Source organism: Nycticebus coucang, chromosome 4 (genome assembly GCF_027406575.1).
Source record: "Nycticebus coucang isolate mNycCou1 chromosome 4, mNycCou1.pri, whole genome shotgun sequence".
NCBI classification, from domain to species: domain Eukaryota; kingdom Metazoa; phylum Chordata; class Mammalia; order Primates; family Lorisidae; genus Nycticebus; species Nycticebus coucang.
This window is the reverse complement of record NC_069783.1, coordinates 147,978,685-148,005,372: the sequence shown is the minus strand read 5'-3', so window position 1 is coordinate 148,005,372 and position 26,688 is coordinate 147,978,685. Positions and strand designations below refer to the sequence as shown.

General features: G+C 35.4%; 1 pseudogene; it reads left to right on the top strand.

The window, feature by feature from the left end:
* Positions 1-10,708: 10,708 nt before the first annotated feature.
* LOC128583185 (PRKC apoptosis WT1 regulator protein-like) lies at positions 10,709-25,090 on the top strand (annotated as a pseudogene).
* Positions 25,091-26,688: the final 1,598 nt, after the last annotated feature.

The following is a 26,688-nucleotide window of genomic DNA, read 5'->3' as shown; positions in this document are numbered from 1 at the left end:
ATAATGATGTTAACAAACATTTCCTATGAGCAGCTCAAGTTTGCTGTTGACACGAAGCACGTCCCTTTTGTCTGCCTATCTCCAGTCCCCTGATGCCCCTTTCCAATTTATTCTTTTCCTTATTCTGTTTCTTTTTTGATCCCCTTTATTCTTTCAAGGATTGCACTCCTCTAAGAATTGGTGGAACTGTCCAAAAGTCAAAAGGCATTGAAACATAGCTTTGTTCTCCCTCCAATCTTTTTCATTTAACCTACAAGACAGAAAAATATTCAGACACATACAGAAAGGTCTGAATCCACTCACACACAAACAATCTTGTGTTATTATTTCTGGCTAGTCTTTCTCTAAACTTTTGCAAGATTACCATTATAAATTTTTTTAAAAATTTGAACACTCCTAACAGGCATTATGTAACATGCACACAATAGTAGTTGACAGAAATTATTTCTAGTTTATTAATATCTTTGCAACTGATGGAATCATGCACTTAAATGTAGCAAATTGTGTGAAACGTTTGGGAAAACATATATTCTCGGGCGGCGCCTGTGGCTCAGTCCGTAAGGCGCCGGCCCCATATACCAAGGGTGGCGGGTTCAAACCGGCCCTGGCCAAAATGCAAAACAACCAGAAAATAGCCGGGCGTTGTGGCGGGCGCCTGTAGTCCCAGCTACTCGGGAGGCTGAGGCAAGAGAATCGCTTAAGCCCATGAGTTGGAGGTTACTGTGAGCTGTGTGAGGCCACGGCACTCTACCGAGGGCCATAAAGTGAAACTCTGTCTCTACAAAAAAAAAATAAAAACAAAAAAAAAAAGAAAATATATATTCTCAAATTACTTCAAAATGATATTTTTGACTGTATTTTTGACTCTCATTTCAAACGAGAGATTGAAGTGAGATGATCGAATGCGCATGATAATTTTTATTTTCTTCAATATATTGTTTACAGCTCATCAAGAATGCTGAGGGTCTACCTACTTTTAAAGATAGCCACGTTAACATGCAGTTGTCTGATTTAATCGTTGCAGCAGAAACAAATGTGTATGTTTTCTCAGTGCCTTTCAGAAGACTCAGATTACAAATTTAAGTAGATTCAGAGATGCTGTCTGCATACCTGTGTTCTCGTCTGAGAAAGCAGGAATAAAACAGGTAAATTATTCCAACCAGCCAGATTTCTAATTCATGCAGATAAAAACTTTATTAAAAAGGTTTGCAACAAAATAATTGGCATTTCAAGGAGAAAAAAATATATACTTTTGAGAAGAAAATATTTTGGAGATCTCTGACATTATTCCTTTCAAGATAAGAACGGATCAAAATTATAATTTTCTTTCCTTCATGTTTTCGGTTGATGATAGTTGTTACTCTTATAAATATTTCTCTGCACTGTGAACTGATTAATTGTAAGTATAATCTAGCTCAAATTTTCTATGATTAAATGTGTCGTTTATTTGTCAAAAATTCTGAACTATGCAGGGTGTCCATAAAGTTCACGAGTGCACACGAAATTTATGGACACCTGTGTATGCCACTGGTAATATTTTACAGCTGACTATAAGAAGTTGTGATCCACACCCAGTTTTTGCACCCTCAACAGCAAAATGGCATTAATCTTTTTTTGAAATTTCATGTGACTTCAGACATCTCTGTTAATAACATAGTTTTAGTACTGTATGCTCTTACATCGGCATGCTATGGCATTCAATTATTCATGATTTATCAGTTCCCCCTCTGTCTTCCACTTATTGAGTATCTGGTCTTATTGTCTGAGAACCACCACCTCTGGTCATCTGGCTTCATGTGCTACATTGTAGCATATTGTAGCCATTGACAAAACAACTCTAATTTCCCAGGCCACAAGTGAAACGTATTTAGAACTCTTTTTTTTGCAGTTTTTGGCCGGGGCTGGGTTTGAACCCACCACCTACGGTATATGGGGCCCGCCAGAACTCTTTCTGATATGACCAGAAGACTGGAAAGTTTCTATTGTATTTTTTAGTTATAAAATAAATTAATTGAATCATACATCTATTAGTAGAAGGAAATAAGTTCACCACAATTATTATCAGTAATGTATGCTTGAATGTCAGGTGAATTTTAATTTTTTCGTTTTCAGTCTTACCTATTTTTAAATTTTTCTCTAAAAGCATAATTACTTTTTCTCATCAGACTATAAGCAAAAATATTTAATTACCATTAAAAACATTTCTGAGATAAAATTATCCTCATGTAATCTCTGTGAATAATAATAATGCTTTATTAAACACCTCTAGTATTGGTAACTTACTAAACATTTTCATATACTTTGGTTCATTTCCTTTTACCAAATAACAACTCTGTGAATATACAAGGCAGCTATTACACACTGTATTATGCACAAGGGATCTGAGAGGCAGAGAAGTCCCATGACTTCCAGTAGAGAACTACAAGTGGATCTAGGTCTGCCGAGGTCACACTGAGTTTAAGACCTACTGTGCCACTTCATGACTCACAAGTGAATTGAAAACATTCTTTACACGCTATATAAATTAAATGAAATAACCTTATTTATTATGAATTTTTCAATCCATGACTATAAATAACTTCTGGTATGCACACACAGACATGTTCTCAGTATTCACTTTATTCATTAATTTTGGGGTCTTATTTTTAAGTATTTTTTGGGTACTATACTCAGGGATAAAGATTCAAAGAAGCTTTTTAACATTTTGCTTGTTTTAAATACAGAGTACAGAAAGGGAAAAATTCGTTAGAGATGATGTTTAAACTAAGCTTAGAAGAGTTACTCAAGTAATTGTTGTGAACACATAAATATATACCTGTGGGTTTGTTTGCTTCTCTTCTGAGAGTAAATAAGAGTAGAAATAAAGATATGTCTGTATGAGTTAGGGTATATGCCTTTCAGAGTGAACCAGAATTATGTGCTACTCTTACCTAGTTTTAAATTCTATGCTCTTTTTTTTTTGGCCGGGGCTGGGTTTGAACCCGCCACCTCCGGCATATGGGACCGGCGCCCTACTCCTTGAGCCACAGGTGCCGCCCAAATTCTATGCTCTTTTAACAACAAATAACTAGACATTATTAGGAGCGTTTTACACAAACAAAATTTCTTTAGTTTTACTTACATATTTACCAATTCCCTTGCACATTATTACTCTGTTTAAAGTCTCCCTTCAGGGTCATAGTCCTTCATGCCAAAACAGATCTTTCATGCTTTAGGCTGTATTGAGATGGGAAATACTTGCGCTTTTTGTTTATTTGCATAGATTTTATTTAAGCTTCATTTATGAAAAATGATTTTGGTAGAAATATTTAGTCATTTCCTAGACTATTTTTTGGCTTCTATTTCTGCAGCTGAGTTACATTCATATGTGGTCAGTTTATAACTTCTGGCTGCTTTAATGTTGTGTGTGCAAAGACTTGTACGTGTGTGTGTGAGTGTGTGTGTCTTTTTCTATGATGACTAAACAGATAGTGTACTTGTGCATGCATGTTTTTTATTAGTTTTGAAAAATTCTAATCCATTATATCTCTGAGCTTTCTATCAAGTTCATGCTAGAGTTTCTCAAGCTGTATTTCATAACCCTTTTCCTTTCTTTAATGTCTTTCATCTCCCTGTCTCTCTATTCTCTCAGTTACTTCTTCAACTCCTGTTTTGGTTCATAAGTTCTAACATCAACTCTATCTTTGTTTACTCAGGGAACTAGAACAAAATTTGATATACTAGATAACTTATTAACAGAAAAAATTATTTCTCAGCATTCTTGGGGCTGGAAACTTCTAAAGCAAGGCACCAGCACATTTGGTATCTAGGGAAGGCCCATTTCTTAGTTTGCAGAAGAGGGTATTCTCAGGGTATCTTCACATAGTGGAAGAAAGATCAAGATAGCTTTCTGGGACTACTTCTATTCAATTCTAACAGTAACGGAGGTTATATGATAGATTTAGCTCCAAAGGTCCCAGCTCTTAATACCATCACAGTAGTGATCAGGCTTCAACGTAAGAATCTGGGGCTTGGGAAGGACATGAACATTCACACTATAACAAAAAGGTTTCACGCATCTATTACCTAGCAAATGTCATTGACTGGCCCAATGATAGTTTATATCTCTTCAGATATGTTTATTTAATGTATTAATGCTATTTTTGATGTCAGTTAACTATATATATAGTTAACTGTGCTTTTGAAACTTTAATACTTACCTAATTTTCCAAAATATTTTCTCTCTTTCTTACAACTTATTCTCTCCCATTTATGATCTCTCACATCCACATGAAGCATTCTTTGTCTATACTTGCAAAAATAATTACATTGCTGCTGATTTCACTGTTTTAACTTAAATATATTCTTGGGAGTTATTGTTTACATATTGACTGTGATTATATAAACTATAAAAGAGATTTGACAAGTGTACATTTTTGTAGCTGTTACATAATAGGCTAACCCATTGTGGCAAAAACAACATTTTGGAAAATAGAAAGGAGATTCGGAAGAACACATACTGGCATGAGGCAGTGGTACCCAAATTCCAGTCAGACATGCTGGTCTACACTGATGGTACCTTGTTTACTGAAAGTTAAAATGCATCTACATTAAAGATTAATAAAAGCAAAGCAGGAGGAATTACGCTACCAGACCTCAGACTATACTACAAATCAATAGTGATAAAAACAGCATGGTATTGGCACAAAAACAGAGAAGTAGATGTCTGGAACAGAATAGAGAACCAAGAGATGAATCCAGCTACTTACTGTTATTTAATCTTTGACAAGCCAATTAAAAACATTCAGTGGGGAAAAGATTCCCTATTTAACAAATGGTGCTGGGTGAACTGGCTGGCAACCTGTAGAAGACTGAAAGTTGACCCACACCTTTCACCATTAACTAAGATAGACTCTCACTGGATCAAAGATTTAAACTTAAGACATGAAACTATAAAAATACTAGAGGAGAGAGCAGGGAAAACTCTTGAAGAAATCGGGCAGGGCGAGTATTTTATGAGGAGGACCCCCCCGGGCAATTGAAGCAGCTTCAAAAATACACTACTGGGAACTGATCAAACTAAAAAGCTTCTACACAGCCAAGAACACAGTAAGTAAAGCAAGCAAACAGCCCTCAGAATGGAAGAAGATATTTGCAGGTTATGTCTCCGACAAAGGTATAATGACCAGAATCCACAGAGAACTCAAACGCATTAGCAGGAATAGAACAAGGGATCCCATCGCAGGCTGGGCAAGGGATTTGAAGAGAAACTTCTCTGAAGAAGACAGGCGTGTGGCCTTCAGACATATGAAAAAATGCTCATCATCTTTAATCACCTGAGAAATGCAAATCAAAACTACTTTGAGATACCATCTAACTCCAGTGAGACTAGCCTATATCACGAAATCCCAAGACCAGAGATGTTGGCGCGGATGTGGAGAAAAGGGAACACTTTTGCACTGCTGGTGGGAATGCAAATTAATACATCCCTTTTGGAAAGAGATATGGAGAACACTTAGAGATCTAAAAATAGATCTCCCATTCAATCCTGTAATCCCTCTACTGGGCATATACCCAGAAGACCAAAAAGCACATCATAACAAAGATATTTGTACCAGAGTGTTTATTGCAGCTCAATTCATAATTGCTAAGTCATGGAAGAAGCCCAAGTGCCCATCGATCCACGAGTGGATTAATAAATTGTGGTACATGTACACCATGGAATATTATGCAGCCTTAAAGAAAGATGGAGACTTTACCTCTTTCATGTTTATATGGATGGAGCTGGAACATACTCTTCTTAGTAAAGTATCTCAAGAATGGAAGAAAAAGTACCCAATGTACTCAGCCCTACTATGAAACTAATTTAGGGTTTTCACATGAAAGCTATAACCCAGTTACAACCTAAGAATAGGGGGAAGGGGGAAAGGGAGGGGAGGGAGGGGGAAGGTGGGTAGAGGGAAGGGGATTGGTGGGATTACATCAGCGGTGCATCTTACAAGGGTATATGTGAAACTTGGTAAACGGTCTGTAAAGCTAGTGAATGATGCCCCATGATCATATCAATGTACACAGCTATGATTTAATAAATAAACTAAAAAAAAAAAGATTATGGACTTCGAAATTATCTTACATTATGAATTCTTGGATGTGTGCCTATGTGTAACAAAAGTTTGATTTATGTCTGTGTTACCTCTTTATTTTTTGGTAATTGATTTGGTCTAGAATATTCTGATTCTGATAACTGGTGTAAAGAAAAAAAAAAAAAACAAAACAAAACATGAGGGCGGCGCCTGTGGCTCAGTGAGTAGGGCGCTGGCCCCACATGCCAAGGGTGGTGGGTTCGGACCCAGCCCCGGCCAAACTGCAACAGAAAAATAGCCGGGCGTTGTGGTGCGCGCCTGTAGTCCCAGCTGCTCCGGAGGCTGAGGCAAGAGAATCGCATAAGCCCAGGAGTTGGAGGTTGCTGTGAGCCGTGTGACGCCACGGCACTCTACCTGAGGGCTGTGCAGTGAGACTCTGTCTCTACCAAAAAAAAAAAAAAAAACAGAACATGAGTTTAAATCTTTCTTTTTCATTGCTTTTGTTTCTTGAACAAGGTACTTGACCTTACATTTCTCAGTGTAGAAGTGAAAAAATCTTACCATTAACCTGTTAGAGTTTTTCACTGAGGATTGAGAATTAAATTGACATAAACCATATCAACAGGATAAAAGCACAGAAATTTACTTAATACAATTTGTATGAATTACAGGAGCCTTCATAAGAAACGAAGAGTAGTAAAGCATAAAAAAAAATAAAAGTCACTTTAACAGAGTTCATATAGAATTCTCTTAGTCCCAACTTCCCATTTTTCATAATAATATTACTTTTAGATTTGTATAGGAAGGGCATCTTTCATTGCAATTTTTTCCCATCTTTTTTAGAAATAGAAGCTCTGAGTGACGTTGCATCTACTGTTTTTCATGTGCCTTTAACTCAAAATAATCCATCAAAACAGCATATTTTAGGGTAGTATATTCTTTTATTAGTTTCTTAAAAAGAAAAACAGGACACCAACTCCTGATATAAGAGTTTAAAATCAATAATAAAAAGTCCATTTAGAGATCATCTAGGATTTACGTAAATTATTTTATACTCTTCTTAGTTTTTGTAAATTATTAGTACTTCATAAATTTTCCCAAAATAGCTTTGAATTTTTAATTTAAATTAGTACAGTTTTGAATGGCCAAGTTGGATTTCAGCATACAAAGATTATGTTCAAAATAATATGATCATATGCAGAAAATTTATTAGACAAAAGTCTAACATTGATTAATGGTAAAACCTCTCAGTGAAACAGCAATGCAGGGAAACATTTTAACTTGGTAAATAATATCTATGATAAACCTGCAGCTAATGTCAAACTCAATGAGGAGAAACTAGAAGCTTTCCAGATAAATTCAGGAATAAGGTAATAATGCCTCCTCTCACCACTTTTTCTTCAAAATCATACTGAAGTCCCAAATAATGGAGTAAGCCAAGAAAGGAAATGCAAGGTAAATGTTTGGGAAAGAAGACACAAAACAAGTGACATGTTTGTTTACATAGAAAATGTATAAAAGTCATCAGAAAAACTCCTAGAATGGATAAGTAATCATAGCAAAGTTACAGGATGCTGGTCATATACAAATGTCAATTATTCTCTTACCTACCAATAATGAACAAGTAGAGTTTTAGATTAAAAACACAATAACTTCCATATTAGCAGCAAATATGAAATACATAGACAAATCTAACAAAATACATACAACATCTATTTGATGAAAACTCTGTTGAATAAAGTCAAAGAATAAATGAAGTGCTATTCCCTGTTCATTGATACACTCTTATAAAGAGTATGGTCAAGATGTCAGTTCTTTGCAACGTTTTCTACAGATTCAATGCAATCACAATCAAAATATCAATTTGTTTTTTGTAGATATTGAAAAAACTACTGGGACATTTATCCTTTTCTAGATGGATGATTCAGAATAAGTGAGTACAGTTTTATTCTCCTAAAAATATATTAACCATTGCAAAATTAAATCTAGTTCACTGGATATTATTTTTTATCACTTGCAGGGTAGAGTATGTATCTAATTCTTTTCTAAAATTGTCTCTAATTCTTGAATAGTATTGCTAGACTGCAGGACAAATGATTACAACTGTCCATTAATTTAGTCAGTTTTAATAAATATCTTTGAGCGACAATTCTAAATTTTTTCTTACTAGATGATGAGATTTGTATGTAATTTTGAACCATTCTTAATGCTCAAGTGTAAACTTCCCTGTTCTACCTGCCTTCCCCAAACTGGTTGGGTAGTCAGAACCAAAGAGACCCATATGGACCATGCTGGAAACTCTGAGCTTTAGCTTTTTTGGACACGTACCTCTGACTTCCTCCTACTTTTTTTTTTTTTTTTTTAATTCTTTTTATTTTTTTTTTTATTTTATGTTATTTTTTTTTTTTGTAGAGACAGAGTCTCACTGTACCGCCCTCGGGTAGAGTGCCGTGGCGTCACACGGCTCACAGCAACCTCTAACTCTTGGGCTTACGCGATTCTCTTGCCTCAGCCTCCCCAGCAGCTGGGACTACAGGCACCCGCCACAACGCCCGGCTATTTTTTTTTTTTTTTTTTTTTTTGTCTTTCACTAGACCCCCTTGGTTCTCTACAAAAAGAAATGAACCTGATATTCTATTTGAGACAATGTATCTATTTTTGATTGTTTTCATCCACTAAGGAGGAATCAGAACAATTTTCAAAAAAGACAAAAACAAAAATTGATACACTCCCACTCAAGACACCAGAACCCTAGAAGTTGATGATGACTTTACCTAGTCTCAACATGAATATCTCCCTGACTCTGGCATAGATGCCTTTACTTCACTGTCACGTTAAAGTGGTAACAGTCTATGGGAAAGTGGAACATTGGAGACTTGGAATAGACTAAATGAGAAGGTCATCTATCCAGATACTACTTTTTTAACTCCCACTCTATTTTTTTATATCAATTTAGTTAAAAATACCTCAGATATCATATCATCCTTTATTCATTTAAATTAGAGATAATGAGAAAACAACACATACATTCAGGTGCTATTTCACTTTCTTATACAAAGTTCATTGCCATGGATATTTTTTTGTGTACTCTTCTTATCAAGACCATTCATTTGACCAAATTTGGAGAATGTTCCATGGGGTGATGAGAATTAGCTAATGAACTTCCACAAATAAAATGAGCAAGAAGCTTCTTAGCATAATTAAGAAAACAATTTCCAGAAACTTTAATTCACATTAAGCTGCACAGTTGGTCTTAATAGAAAACCAACCTCTTAATGTTATGGTTTGATTTGTACCAAGGAAACATTCTCTCGCTTTTACACTTATATTCTGAAACAGTAGTAGCACATTGTTCCATGCTCAAATTATATTCTATTGCTGAACAGGTAGTGATCAATTATATCTAACGGTATAAATGCCTTGTGCATTCCATATATTCTATTATATAAGGAATAATGTTTTATACTTTATATACTGTTAGTATGTACTATTGCTTCTTTTGTAAGTTATGGATAGTCAGCCTTCCTCCCCCCTTTTGGAATACTGGGATGGTAAGAAGTGACTTTCAAAAGAGGGAGAAGTGATGGTACCTTTGCTCCTGATATTCTGTTCTATGGCTATAAATATCTGGCATTAAAATTTCTACAGCTAAGTAGCCATTTCCTTGGGTTAGGAACCATTTTAATGATGTAAAAACGTTATAAAATAACAGTTACAACATTAACGTTATAAAATAGAAGGATTTTCCCCTGTAGTATGTTTGGGATTTGCAAATTTGTATTCATTCCTGCCCTTCGCTTTTAATGGACAAGGACACATTATTTCTATTGATTACACAGTTTGTACATCTCAAAGTCTTGCGTCTAGCTGTCCTGTTCCTCTGTATTCAAAGCCAACAATAGTAAGTTGCATCCTCAAGCTGCCTTCTCTCTAGTTCTCTCATCTGTCTTCACATCTCTCTATGATCACATCCAGAAAAGCTTCATGTGATTAGATTAGGTCCATCTGGACAATCGAGAAAAATCTATCCATTTAAATGTGCTTAAACATGATCTATATGGAAGTCCCTTTTTTCATACAAGGTAGTATTCCCAGGTTCTAGGGATTAGGATATAGACATCTTTGTGGAATGCATTAATCTTCCTAGCACAAAAGCCTTTATAAAGATATCTGTGAATGATGAGAACAGAAATTATGACAATTTTACCAGAATTCAAATAAAATATTGATTAACAGCAGGTGATGTTAATCATTTAAATCAATTTGGTTCATTAATCACTTCACTCTTGATCTACAACTGAAGAAAGAAAACAATTATTTTAATTAATTCAGGCTGTTATCCAATTCTGAATTAGTGAAATTTTAAGTTTGGATTTTTATTTTGAAATAGTACGTTCGCAATATTTGTTATTTCTGTTTACCCAAGTAGTCACCAACATGTGTTTTAAACCAGGAAAATGTGAACCCAAACTTTATGACACAATAGAAGTATAGATAACATTACATTGTAGAAGAGATAAAGTAATATTATTATATAATAAATCAGATAGCATTATATATGGAAAGGCAAGGTAACTTCCTAACTATTGAACTAACTGTACGCTCCCCTGATTCTTATCCTTTTTTGTATTTTTTTCATTAGCTGCTGTTGTTGCAGTTTGATCTCATTGTGCTTTGCCTTAATTTGCTTCACCTGGAAAAGCAGGTAGTGATTAACATTTATTGTTTTCCTACAGGTATACTGTGTATCACACTTATCCTGATAGCAACCTCATATAGGACATGTATTCATACAATTATAAATCTTTTTATGTTAAAAGGAGGAAACACTTGGGAATAGACATTAGTCCAACCATAAAACACAAGTGATAACGTTTTCAGCTTTTGTTCTTAAGGTTCCAAAGCCACAAATTTTTAAATAAATTAAAGCATCTATTTTTTTCACAAAGAAACACTTTTAATGCCACCTCTGATAAATCAAGATTTTAGGAACATTTATTAATTTTTAAGTGACTAGTTAATTATAGGTAGTTTAAAATTTCCTTTGAAATCCTGTATTAAGAGCTTTGAAATCCTGTATTAAGTTTATGATATGTGGGGCAGTTTTCATCTACTGTTTATTAAATGAATACAACTTAACCCACTTTTTTAATGATCACATATAAAATATGTATATATTTAGTATGTTAAAAATGATATAGAGAGGAAATTTTAAAACTTCAAAAACTTGGATGACAGTTCAGAAGAAAATCCAATTAATCATACAATAGTTAAGGCATCAAAAAATAATGGGGACATTTAACAGTAACATAATATGATTATAAATGATAGATGTATTTATTAACTTTTTGTCTTTTACATCTATATGTGTGTATGCATCTCATAAATATTACTTTCCAGATGTACCCTAGTCAAATGCAAAAAGTAAGTTAGAAGGAAATATAAGTAATCATTGAATTTTAAGATGCTAGGAGAATTTTTCATTATAAAAATTCCATGAATCACAAGGAGCCAATGGATAATTTTGACCACATAAATGATTTTGAATTAAGTTAAATCGAATAACATCCTATTTATTATAGGTTTTAAAATAGAGTTGTTATTGTTTGATACACTTAAGAATTACATTTAAATGCATAATCACTATATAAACAACATTAGTTTGCTTACAAATAAAAGCCAGGTTTTAAGATACCCATAGATGGATATGGAAAACTTCAACATATTCCTTAATTTAGAAGGAATTTAGGGGGTCATACTCATGCTTGCAGATGTGCACATAACCAGGAAGGACCTCCGCTCTCTCCCCTGGCTGGCCATTGACACTGCACAAACAGGAAGTGGAAACTAAGACAGACCAGTTGGTGCACTGGTAGTGTTCCTCAAGATAAACACAGATTCTTTTGGATAGATATTTAGCAATTGGATTGCAGGTCTAACGGAAGGTCCACTTTTAGTTCTTTGAGGACTCTCAACACTTTTTTGTTTTCCATATAGGCAATACTAGTTTGCAGTCCCACCAACAGCACAGAAGTGTTCCCTTCTCTCTGCACCCACATCAGCATCTGTTGATTAGAGTCCTTGAGATGTGGGATATTGTCACTGGGGTTAGGTGATACCTCAAAGTGGTTTTGAATTACATTTCTCTAATAATTAGAGATGATGAGCATTTTTTTTTTGTCATGAGTTTGTTGGCCATTTGTCTTCATGAGAAAAGACTCAAGCATCCTGTACACTCATACTAATTTGAAACTTGTTGATTAACAGCAATGTGCACACATGAAAGAAAAAATTAAGTTCAAGAAGAGGGGAAAGAGTTTGGTTAAGTTCTCATGAAAGATGTACAATGTACCAGTAAATGGCACACTTCTACACTTGGAGGTCACAAGTACCTTGAAAATGCAAATAGTACCACACAATTGTATGTACCCCATATTAATCTGAAATAAATAATACCAAAAATACAGATTCCCCTCAGCATATACCAACAGTTTATGGATAATACAAGGCATTTAAGAAAACTTTGACCAATCCTTAGCTGACCATTCATCTAATTGAGTAGCGATATCACAGAGATCATACACAAAAATGATCATAGATTTCAACAGGATTGGTTTGTAAATTTAATGAACAAATAATGTGTCAAAAAATAATATAAAGAATAATATCAAATTCTATAAAGGCAGGTGGTGGGGTGTCTTAATTTCCAGAGTTGCTACATGACATTACTTAAAATGTGAGAATATGCAACAAAAAATTATGAGATATGCAAAGAAACAGAAATGTTTGAGTCAAACACAGGAAGAAAATCAGTCAAAAGAAACTTTCCCTAATAAATCCTAGACATGGAACTTACTAGATAAATTTTTAAATCAGCTGTTTGAAATATGTAAAAAGAACCAAAAAGAGACAATGTAAAGAACTAAAGTAATGTAGGAAAATATAATCAACCAAATGAACAATATAAGTAAAGAGAGAGAAATATGACAGGTTCTAATATAAATGTGGGAATTCGAAATTAAAATAGCCAAAATGAAATTTTAATACAGGGACTGAACAACAGAGTTCAAAAGGATCAGTAAACATTAAGATAAGTCAAGTGGTATTTTCCAGTCTGGAGAACTGATAGAAAAAATAATGAAGATAATTGAATGGGGCTTAGAGGTCTATGGGATGCCATCATTTGTACACATATATGGAGGATGCACAGTCATTCATATCAGTATATGGAGAGAGTATGCACAATGGACATCCCAAGAAGAGAGTAAATATAAAATATATTTGAAGAAACAATAGCTAAAAACTTCCAAAATCTGAAGAAAAACATGGATTTTACTGTTCAGGAATCTTAAAGAATTCTACATAATATGTAACAATGCAATGAGATGCATACCTAGACACATCATCCAACTATTGAAAGGCAGAGCCAAGAGAAAATGGTGAAAGTAGGAAAAGATCACTACTTACTGTAGTTTTTAAGCCCTTAGATTAGACAAACATTTCTCAGACATGACTTGAAAAACACGAACGACAAACATAAAAGAGATAAATTTGACTTCACCATAAAAGAGATAAATTTGACTTCACCAAAATGAAAAAAACAAATATCCTTCAAAGGACACCACCAAGAAACTGAAAAGATGAAACAGAGAATGCGATTAACTATTTTAAAATTATACATCTGATAAGGAACTTGTTTCTAGAATGTATAAAAAATACCTATGAAATAGGTAAATATAAATAGGTAAATAATAAACATTAAAACAATACAATAAAAAATAGCAAGAATTTGAATGGATATTTCTCCAAAGAAAATATGCCAATGCTTAAAAAGAACATGAAGAGATATTCAGCATCATTAGTCAATAGGGAAATGCTCATCAAAACCAGTCTTCTTAGTAAAGTGTCTCAAGAATGGAAGAAAAAGTACCCAGTGTACTCACCCTTATTATGAAACTAATGTAGGACCTTCACATGAAAGCTATAACCCAGTTACAACCTAAGAATAGGGAGAAAGGGGAAAGGGAGGGGAGGGAGGGGGAAGGAGGGGGATTAATGGGATTACACCTGTGGTGCATCTTACAAGGGTATATGTGAATCCTAGTAAATGTGGAATGTAAAGGTCTTAGCAAAATAACTAAGAAAATGCTACAAAAGCTATGTTAACTAATGTGATGAAAATGTGTCAAACGATCTATGAACCAAGTGTATGGTGCTTCACGATCATACTCATGTACACAGCTATGGTTAAATAAAAATAAATATTAAAAAAAAAACACAAGGAGATGCCCCTTCACACATGCAAGATTGACTATAATGAAAAAGATGGATAATAACATGCATTGGTGAGAATGTGGAGAAACTGGAGCATTGGTAGGTTGCTGGTGAGAATGTAAGATGGTGCAACCACTTTGGAAAACAATTTGACAGTTCTTCAATATTGTAAACATAGAATAACCATATGGTCTAGTATTTCTACCCCTAGATATATACCCAAGAGAATTGAAAGCATGTGGCCATACAAAAACTCGTATGTGAATATTCGTAGCATCATTATTCATAATAAAAATTAAAGGCAACCTAAATGTACATCATCTTAGGAATAGCAAAACAATGGATATGCAAATAATGGAATACTGTTCAGCCACATTCATAAAAAGGAATGAAGTATCAATATTTGCTACATGTATGAATCTTGAAGCCTTGCTAGGTCAAAGAGCAGAACAACATATAAAGCGACATATTGTATGAGTCCATTGATATGAAATGTCCAGAACAGACACATAGATAAAGACAGAAAGCACATTAGTGATTGCCAGGAACTGAGGCCATCCAGGCACTTAAGGGGATGAAGGGACATGAGGAGTAACTGCTAACAGGTATGATCTTTCTTTTTGTCATGATAAAAATGTTTGGAATTAGATCAAGGTGAATGTTACATAACTTTTCTAATATACTAAAAATACCTGAATTGTAAACTCTAGAAAAGTTGTGCTATCTTTTGTTATCAGCCTGATTTCACATGTCCTTGATCTCACTTTTGCTTGCTAGAATAGGATTAAAATCCTGTTACTCAGATTTTTTTTCCATTTTATGTAACAAGGAATTATCAAATTTTTGAGCAATTCACATTGAATTTGTAAACCTTAAACTATCAAATTGAGTTCACTTGAAATGCAAGAGTTTTCAGGTTTATCAAAGATTGAAAACATAAACGACATATATTAAATTATGCCTTCATGTTTAATATGTAGACAAAAATAACACAGGACTATACGGTATATTTTTAGACTAGGACTGATATGGTTAAAAATACTTCTAACACTGTCACAATATCTTTGACATATGTATATGTCTTTTACATTTATATATGTTTTGAATGATAACATAACTGATTCTTAATTGCCTCATAAACCTCCCTTAAGACTCCCATACTTCAGTAACTTAGAGACACTTTTAACTTAGAACTGGTAGACTTGGAGGACTAGGCATGGTGGCTCACATCCGTAATCCTAGAGCTCTCTGAGTCCATGGCAGGAAGATTCCCTGAGGTCAGGAGCTGCAAATTAGCCTGAACAAAATCAAGACACTCACTCCCCTCTTTACTAAATGTAGAAAAAATAAAAAAAATAGCTGGCATGGCAGCATACTTCTGTAGTCCCAGCTACTCAGGAGGCTGAGGCAGGAGGATCACTTGAGTCCAGGTCTGTGAGGTTGCAGTGAGTTATGATAATGCCACTGCAGGCTAGACTGTTGACAGAGTGGAGACGTCTTTAAAAAAAAAAAAAAAAAAGAAAAAAGGAAAAAGAAAGGAAAAGAAAAAAAAGATAGAAAAAAATTAGATTTAGTTGACATGTTGTTTTTTTTTTTTTTTTTTTTCCAAGCTGGTACGCTGGCTAACTTCATAAACATTTAGAAGTGATGTCCATATCCTTTAAAAACTCAAAAAGAAAAAAATAAGAAATTTAAAAGATGCAGTATTCCCAGGTAAGGGCAATATATCATAAGTTCATAGTCTAGTACTATTTTTCTTCTTATTGTCTGGAGCCTTTTACTATAATCTTACTGTGTAGTTTGGTGTGTGTGTGTGTGAACCAAAAGACCATTTTAGAGAAAGAAACTTTTCTTAAATTGGCAAGTAGATATTAGGAGGAATGAAACTAGAGTATTCTGTAGAAATAAAAAAGAAAAAATTAATTTTTTCTGAGCTTGATTATTATTAGATGGATCAGATGTGTGTTTCCAAGAGCTTCTGGCAGAGTTGTGCCCATAACCTGTTTTCAGTAATGCTCACTTCCTACAAGCCATTTCCTGGTGAATTTGCTAGCTAGGTTAAAATCAGTATGAACAGAAATTAGAGAAATTTCTGTACTTTTATTAGAAATCAAATGCTTCATGTTAAGCAGCAATGTTTCTTTTTCAAAGGCTATACTTTCAAACTTTTTTAATTTCCAGGAAGCATATGAATTACGCCAAATTTTTAGCTAAAAACCTCATAATTAGGGTATGAGAAATAGTATCTGTTCTAGATGCCTTTTAGGAGTTTCTCGGCTTTATGGAAGATGTGGTATTAGTTGGGTATTTTTTTAAATTATTTTTTGGGTAACAACTCAAAGAGAATATTCAATGTCTCAAGCAGAGATTTACTTTAAAAGGAGAAAATTAAATTTTCCTTGATTAGTCCATGTTCTGCTAAATGTTTATAATATAAAAACTCCTGAGTTTGAATTTTGAAATGTTTTCATAAAAGGGATTTTTTTTTGTACAGTAATGTAATGGAAGAAAAGACTTCCAGCAGGCACACAATATAATTAAGTAAAAATACTTCATAACATTACATACCATTTTGATAGAGCCATTTTCATTTTGTTTTGTTTTAATGATACCTATTGTGTCTTTCATTGTCTGTGAGTAGTATTAGTCCTAAAAAAGTCTCCTCATAAACCAAGAGGATGTCTGGCCCCCAGGGAATAGACGTAGGGATCTCTAAGCCTTCAAGTCTCTTTTGAAAGGGGGCTAATCCTTAAACATGAGCTTTTCACTGTCCCCCAAACTCGCCATTACTCTGTGCCATGGGATCATCAGAGCTAATCTGATTATATCCTTTATCCCTCTTTTATCAGGTAACACTCAGATTCCATTTCCACACTATCAATGTCATGTAACTTCAGATTTCCCAATTCTAATCCTGTCTACTGCTCATTTTCTACTCTGAATTTCATTTACAGTGGCCTTTGGCACTTACTGCTTATAATCTATGATGTTATCTATATTGTATGTGTATTCATATATATGAGCATATATATGCTGCCTCTCTGAAGGACCATTTTACTTTGTAGTTATAGTCTAAATCTGGATATTCTCTGGAGACATTAAAATGGGCCATTTCTATTTTCCGCCCCACATCTCTTTTATCACAGATCTTGGAGAAAATGTAGACATTCTCCTTTCTATTGTTCGGCACTTCTAAAGACATTCCCGCCCATGACTTTGAATCACACGTGTCCATACCACTACCACTCCTTTATTGTTATCTAGCAATCTTCCTCCTTTTTTGAAGATTTTTAGCACTTGTTTACTGTCAGTCTCTTCAATACCAACTCATCTCGGATTTCGTATCCATGTAAATAAATGCATCTTCTAATACACTAGTCTCTTAGTTTCTTGAACTCATTTTCTCTAAAAACCTAGTTTGTGCTAAACCCGACCAATCTCCCCCAGTCATTATCAAAAATTAACTCTTTCGGGGTTGGGCGAGGTGGTTCACTCCTGCTATTTTAGCACTGTGGGAGAGCGAGGCAGATGGATTGCCTGAGCTCACTGATTTAACACCAGCCTGAGCCAGGTGAGACCTTGTCTCTAAAAATAGCTGGTGTGGTGGCAGGCCCCTGTCGTCCCAGCTACTTGGGAGGCTGAGGCAAGAGAATCACTTGAGTCCAAGAGTTTGACATTGCTTTGAGCTATTACGCCACCTCACTCTACCCAGGGTGAGAGCTTGAGACTCTGTCTCAATTAAAAAAAAAAAAAAGTAATATATTTGCATTTACTCATTATTTTCCATTTAATACACAGGGTGGACATAAAATTCATGTGCAATTTAAAATAGTTTAACCTAGTAAATTGCACTGGAAATTTATGCCCACCCTGTACTATATTCCCTATTCACCATCCATTTCTTCTTTTGCTAAGTTTATATGCATTTCTTAATATACTTATGGGTTTTGTTCCAACTGTTTGAAAAGCTTGAAAATTATTTCTTTAGAGTTTCACTTGCAAATTTAGCCAACGTATATGTGTATATCTGTATCTATTTAAATGAAAGTAATTAATATCCATTGCAAGTGTATTGACATAAGATTTTAGTGCACTTTAACTTTTCCTGTCCCAGTCATATTTTGCAAAGCTAGCACCTAAATATGTAAGTACCTCTCTTTAACTTATTAAAGATTACTTATCGAGGTACAGTGAATATATTCCTCCATTTTCAGTACTTTCATTAAGTTTTCTTAGTCCCTTCCAGGTTTTACAATGTCAGAAGTATCAACAAGATGTATATGTCAAAGTTGGTAGAATCATGTTTTATATTGAAATTTCATTGTTAGTAACAACACATAAGACATATTTTATGTTTTACTATGATGGCAATAACCGTAATGTTATTTGCCATTAAGTTATCAAAAGATAGCCCTCCTTTTTTTGTTGAGACACATTTTCACCTTGTCATCCTTGGTAGAGTGCCATGGCATCATATCTCAGAGCAACCTCAAACTCTTGGGCTCAAGTGATTCTCTTGCCTCAGCCTCCCCAATAGCTGGGACTGCAGGCTCCCGCCACAACACCCAGCTACTTTTAGAGACGGGGTCTCACTCTGGCTTACACTGGTCTCGAGCCTATGAGCTCAGGCAATCCACACCACTGGGCCTCCCAGAGTGCTGAGATTATAGGTGTGAGCCACCACACCCGACTAGGCTAGTTATTTAGAATAGGTTATAATTTAACTTTTCTGATGTTTTTGTTACCCTTAGTAGCAATGGAGATTAATAAATCTTTGGGCTGTGATAGGCTCACACCTGTAATCCCAGCACTTTGAGAGATTGAGTTGGCAGGATCACTTAAGACCAGGAGTTCAACATCAGCCTAGGCAACACAGAAAAACCCTTGTCTCTACAAAAGTCAGAAACATTAGCAGAATGTGGTGGCACACACCTATGGTCCTCATTACTTGGGAAACTGAGGCAGAAGGATTGCTTCAGAGTGGGAGTTTAAGACCCTAAAGAGCTATGATCTCATCACTGCAACAGAATGAAACCCTGTCTCTAAAAGACCTTTGGATACTTTTGTATGTGGTATCTGATTGAGTATCATTACTATCGATATCTACAACACTTTGAGGGTCCATATATCATGTCATATTCTTTAATAGAGATAAACATTAAAAATATGTTTTTAAATTATCATTAAGTTTATATATTCTAAATTAATCCTTTATACTTTATGTAAAATAATGAAAGAAAAATACCTTTACAGATTATGAAGCAACTCTTCATTTATCAAAAATCTTCCTTTAAAAATTTATTTAGGCCCTTTTGTTTCCCCCCTTAGACCTGCCTGTGCTGCCGGGGGAGCGCGGCCGCCCCGCGCCCGGAGGTCGTTCCCTCTCATCCTCCCGGTCGCGGAGAGGAGGCGGCGGTAGCGGCCGGAGCCGGGTGGGCGGCCTGAGGCGGGAGCCCAGCCGCCCCGCTGGGAATATGGCGACCGGTGGCTACCGGACCGGCGGCAGCACTACAGACTTCCTGGAGGAGTGGAAGGCGAAACGCGAGGAGATGCGCGCCAAGCAGAACCCCCCAGGCCGGCCACCGCGGGCGGGGGCGGCGGCGACCCAGGCGGGAAGCCCCCGGTAGCGGCGCTGGGCATCTCGGCGGCCGCCGCGGCCAACGAGCTCAACAACAACCTCCCGGGAGGCGCGGCCGCACCTGCCGCCCCCGCTCCCGGGGGCGTGAACTGCGCCGTCGGCCCCGCGGCGCTGACCCGGGCGGCACCCGGCCCCGGTGGCCGGAAGAGGAGCTCCCAGCCGCCGCCTCGGGGGCACAGTCGTCCCGGGGCGACGACGACCGGGCCGGCGCCCCGGAGAAGGGCAAGAGCTCGGGCCCCAGTGCCAGGAAAGGCAAGGAACAGATCGAGAAGAGGAAGCTGCGGGAGAAGCGGCGCTCCACCGGCGTGGTCAACATCCCGCCGCGGAGTGCTTAGATGAGTATAAAGATGATGAAGCAGGACAGAAAGAGCGGAGACGAGAAGACGCAGTCACACAGCAGAGCACGGCGCAGAACGGGGCTGCCGGCTCCCTGGGTCCGGGCACTGCCTGTGTGCTGCAGGACCCGTCAAGACCAGTTGCAGGCAGATAGAAGAGCACAACCACGGCCTCTGAAGAAGGTATCTCAAGTAGATACCCCCGAACAGAGAGGAGTGGGTTCGCTAGATATAACAGGGATGCAAACGTCTCAGGTACTTTTGCCTCAAGTAGTACATTGGAAAAGAAAATTGAATATCTTGAAAAGGAAGTAGTAAGAGAAAGGCAAGAAAACCTGCGACTTTCGAGACTGATGCAGGATAAAGAGGAAATGATTGGAAAACTCAAAGAAGAAATTGACTTGTTAAATAGAGATCTAGATGACATAGAAGATGAGAACGAGCAATTAAAGCAGGAAAATAAAACTCTTTTGAAAGTTGTTGGGCAGCTGACAAGGTAGAAGATTCAAGGCACAATGCGGAATGAATATTTTAAAACTACTGATTGAATGTCACGGTCAAAGCTAGGAGGTATTCCTATGCTGCAATACATTAAAATAACTATGTATATTTATTTCTAGAAAACAGATGGATGTTTATTTTCAAAATATGTCTTTTTCATTATTAGTTTCAAAATATGTCTTTTTCATTATTAGTTTATTTTCAAAATATGTCTTTTTATTTTACAAATAAGTAACATCTTTCAGCTATTAAAATAATAGGAATACCTTTTTGGTTTTGTGTGGTATTCAAATAACACATGATTTAAAGTCACAACCCTTCGAGTGTATTAGTACATTCTCTCCCTGAAGGAGATCCATAGACTTTGTTTACATGAATTCAAATGCTTTTGGGGAGTTGCCTGTAAATGCCTTCTTACCGATGTGTGCAGCCTTTTATATGTTGATGACTTACTCAGAAAGGTTTTTGTCTGCTGTCATTTGTTCTTTCCACTTATTCTAAGCAATTTAGAGTAATAATCGCACTATTTTGTATAACAGTAATCGTTTAAAAGAAAAGCTATTTTAAAAGTTACTTACTATAATGTTCTTGTTGGCTAAACATAAATTGAAAATACTTGAATTATGCGACAGTAAATGAAAATTTACTATTTTGTGTTTGAATATTAAAAATTTTTTTAAATCACTTACTTCGGGAGAAACATACAATTGTAATTTTAATGTAAAATTTCTTATGTAGGTATTATGTTTTTCTCTCTTTTTTTTTTTCTTTTCCGTTCCAAGGCTTATTAGCGAACATGGGCTATTTAAAAGTTGTTTATTCTTTGGGCCTGGAAATGTATACAATTTTAGTACATAAGAAAAAAAATCCCTATTTTGATTATATTATCACATGCATTTAAATCAAAACTAAAGTACTTATCCACAGTTAAAACATGTACACATATATTAACAAAACAGTATGTAAGCAGAAATAATACTGAAATATTTTGCCTAATTACTAAGTTGGAGAATAATGCTGTGACAGTTTTTCACATGAGAGAATATTCCCCTATCTCAAATTTAAGGGATTCTCTCCCCAACACTGAAAAATTTTAAACATTTATAAAGAATTCATACAAATTTTTTCTTGTATTAAGTATTATTAGTATTTAGGGTTGTTTGGTATTACATTTTTATGTTAAGTTAGAACTCTCCCCGCCCTAAAAACACATATTAGGCATGATGAAATTCTTGCCTAATAGCAGAATCTGGAACAGCAACGCTAATATCCTTTTATCCAGTTAAGGTATGAAAGTGGCTTGAACATAGTAAAATCCATTTGTGGTGGGCTGCTGACATTTTCCTTCCCTTGACAAGCCCTTATATAATTCACTATTAGAAAAATAGAGAAGGTAAGACATTTGGGGAGAAAACACAGACTAACTGAGAAATACCAGATACTGAATTGTAAAAACCTCTGGCCTTACGTAGGTTAGCTTTACCCTTCTCCCCAGCTCAGAAGATTCAAGCTTGGCTGATCATCAAACTGACTTGAGGAAATTAAAAAGAATTCCTTTGCTTTAGCTCCTAGATAGGTTTAGAGTGAGACCCTAGATTCGAGAATTTTTAAAGCTAATCATCTCATGGTTCTGATCAGAGCTAGTTTTAGAAACACCTGCTATAGCATCTTTATTCTCAGAAGTATCTTCCAATGAAAACACAGAATTGATGTAATTTTACCTATCAGCTTTTTTGTTCCTTTAGTTTATTTAATAATTTTTCTGGTCTCTGGAGCAGTTTTCATGTGTGCATAAGCGTGTGTATACACATGTATGTATATATCCACTGTTCACAAAAGTTCAATGTTAGATTTCCAAATTTGATACAGTTGCAGAATTATTGCAGAAGGGCCTCCTTCTTGGGGACTTTCACTCTGCATGGGAAGTACAGTGGTGTGCCGGTCCCAGTACCGCCTTGGTGGTGAGGTTCTCATCCCCCTTTGTTCATCCCTAGGCACATGGCAAAAATATGCTTATTGCCTACGTCTCCATCCTCACTTTGGATGTTGTGAAAATGCTATCAATATACAACCTTAGGATATGTTAGTATGTTGTTTTTTAATTCAGAGAATTAATTTGAATTTTCTACTTAAATATATGGATAAAAGAACATTTCACTTTAAAATTATATTGGGTATTAATGCTTTTAAAGACTGAGAGGTTTAAATTTTTTTACAGTTTATAGGGAGCATTTCTAGCAATGATTTGCTTTTTTAACATAATGATACCAAATGCAAATATAGGAGCCTTACAGTTTAGGGAAAGCATTTCACATACAGTCCTTCCCCATCTCCTTAAAATATGTATTTATTTCACAAACAAATTTTTACACCAGCTGTTGAAAAATAAAGTAGAATCTGTTACACTTCCCGTTAAAATTTGTAAAAAGTGTTGCGATTTTAAAAAGGTAGCTGAAGGTACATGTGTATTACTCTTGAAAACTCGGCTGTTGTCAATAAGGTACAATTATTTGTGAAATTATTAGTCTTTTTCGAAATATCATTTCTTCTATCTCCTGGGAATTTATGGCATAATAAAGCACATCCAAAGTTGTAAAAAAAATAAAAAAATAAAAATTTATTTAGAACATATTTTCAGGAATATATATCAGCTATTATAACTTTACAATTATTAGTATTTTAATAAAAGTGATCATTAAATCAAAATTTTGAAATAGCAGTTTAATAATGAAATGAAATATGTAAAATAGAAAAATGACACTGGAAAGATATATTTGATAATAAGTTTTAATATTATTAGTCTATACTGAACAGTTTACCATAGAGAGTATTATTGTTCACCAAAGCTTTTTCCATTAGGTTAAAAGTAAGGCCTACATTAGGAGTGGTATATGTTGTCTTTGTAATATTATTAGTAATGATGATTTTATTATAAAGGAAAAGTTAACTGCCATTAAAGAATGGCCAACGTGACAAAACTTCTCACTTCAAATAATTTTATTGCGTTGCTATGAGGTGAATCTGCTTCATGATAAATACTGTTGAACAGAAAGAAATTTTACATTCATGTTTGTGCCCCTGAAATAAAAACTCATCTTGTGGTTGACAAAGTCATAAGAATGAAAGTGTTACAAAAAAATCTATAACAAATATGACAAATTACATGCCTCTGCAAATGACCAATGTGTCCATTTTAATCAATGTCACCTGTAACACTAATGTTAGAGAAGTGCTTGGACTCACTGCTTCTACGGAGCTATGGAAGCAGATACTAATTAATGATCTAGTTTGTGGCCTATTTACCATATTTCCTAATTTTCCACAATTTCTCCACTTTTAATTATAAAACATAGTCTTAGGAGTAATCACCATCAGTTACAGCGTGCATATAAAACTATGAGCAAACACTCTTCTTATTTCCAGAAGAATAATGCATCGGCGATGCACGGAGATACAGGTGGAGGAATGGAGGAAAGTAGCCAACCGGGGGTTCAGACAGTAAGGCAGTGTATTTTCTGTCAAAAAATTACTAACAAACATAAAAAGGACCAAAGCCAATAATTCTAAACATCAGTGATAAAATACTTCTTCCTTCTCACAACATTTCTCTCGGTCCCCTGCCCTCCCTCTCCTTCCCCACTGAGCCCAGCAGGACAATAAAGCTTATCCCAGGGGAAGAAGAAAACATTTAACCCCCAAGGAGGGCTTTAAAAATATCCTGGTCAATGCATTACTTGTCAAATTGAGTTAAATGAACAAGCAGAAGAAAAACATATTAAATGTATGCATTTATTGTGTTCTAGTTTTTACTTTAAAATATGCAGATATCGTTAAAATTGTGCACAACTTATAGTAAATATTACAATTGGATGCTCATTACAACCAAGTATTTAAATAAGAAAAGACTTAAATTAATGTAAATCTTTATCAATAGATATTCGTAAATGGTGACGTAGTTATATCAAATACTCTATAGAATTAAGAAGAAATGAGAGAGCTATAAAACAATCAGTATGAAATAATTGCAACGATGGGCGGTGCCTGTGGCTCAGCGGGTAGGATGCCGGCCCCATATACCAAGGGGCCGGGTCAAACTGCAACAACAACAAAAAAATAGCCAGGCATTGTGGCAAGTGCCTGTAGTTCCTGCCACTCAGGAAATTGAGGCAAGAGAAGCGCATAAGTCAAGGAGTTGGAGGTGGCTGTGAGCTGTGACGCCATAGCACTCTACCGAGGGTGATAAAGTGAGACTCTGTCTCTAAAAAAAAAAAAAAAAAAGAATAAATAAAAATTAATTAATTTTGGGCGGCGCCTGTGGCTCAGCGGGTAGGGCGCCGGCCCCACATGCCGAGGGTGGTGGGTTCAAACCCGGCCCCGGCCAAACTGCAACAAAAAAATAGCCGGGCGTTGTGGCGGGCGCCTGTAATCCCAGCTACTTGGGAGGCTGAGGCAAGAGAATCGCCTAAGCCTAGGAGTTGGAGGTTGCTGTGAGCTGTGTGACGCCACGGCACTCTACCAAGGGTGATAAAGTGAGACTCTGTCTCTACAAAAAAAAAAAAAAAAAAAAAAAAAAAAAAATTAATTAATTTTAAAAAAGAAATAATTGTGATGGCATTTCAAAAAGCAAGAAGTTTTGTAAATTAAACATTTCCCTACTCTTATATTTATAAATATATCTTTCAATATTCATACATACACATATACTCACAGAGATTGCATAGAAAAATGCCCCTGAGTGTCATATAAAAATTTTGTAGTAGTTAGAGGAAGTAATTTGTCACATTCAGATGAAATAAAACTTCAATTTTATTCACTACACATTCATATTATTTTAATGTTTTACCAAAAAAAATTTTCATGAATTATTTGTGGAATTTTTAAAAAGAAAAAAGATCATTTAAAATTACCACTTTCAATGGAATTCATGAGTGGTCATTTATGTGACTGTTTCCTAATGACTGATAAAACAGTGTGGAACAAAATGAACAATGTTGTATTACGTACAATCATCAAAGCAATCGGTTGCCCAGAATTCAACATTTGTATTTTAACTAACTAGTGCCCCCCTTGAAAACTATAATTACTTGAAATTGTACATCGTGGTATCATTTTGACAAAGTTTTTCCCTGTGTATTGGAAATTAAATGCCTTTTGTAATATTTTATAGTTCTTCAGAGAAATCAAAGAAAGTACTACTAAAATATTTCAAATATAACATTTCTTTTTGAATTCCCAAGAAATTCTAAAGTTCATGGGGAAAGTAAGTCTAAAACAAGAATTGGAGGGGCAGTGTGTGTGGCTCAAAGGAGTAGGACCCCGGCCCCATATGCCGATGGTGGTGGGTTCAAGCCCAGCCCTGGCCAAAAACTGCAAAAAAAAAAAAAGAATTGGAGATTTTTTTATTGTCTATCTTATAATTTTTAATAAGTACTAATAGTATTTCTTAACATATCTTCAAATTATTTTAAATAATTTTATCTAATATTTTACCTTAGAAAAGATAAATTAAGAAAGTGACAAATTAAAAGGAAAACTACTTTATTGGCTACAACAAATGTCTATCATGGTCATAGTAACAATTCTAACATGTACAGGGACTTGGTATGTGTACAATATTGTTCCAGTTATAATTCAACTTATCCTCATATTCAACTTCATATTCAATTCATATACAGAGCTTTTGTTTCCATTATAAAAATAGAAATTGAAGTCTCAGAAAAGTTGTTACCTATTCACCATTTAGTGACTGATAACTGATAGAGCCAGATTTTTAACCCAGCATCTACTTATAGAACATTCTTTCTGAACATGGACATTCTGCTGCCTCTGTGGGTGGAAGGAAGTATCAAAAACTAATATTTATTGAACTTTTAGTACA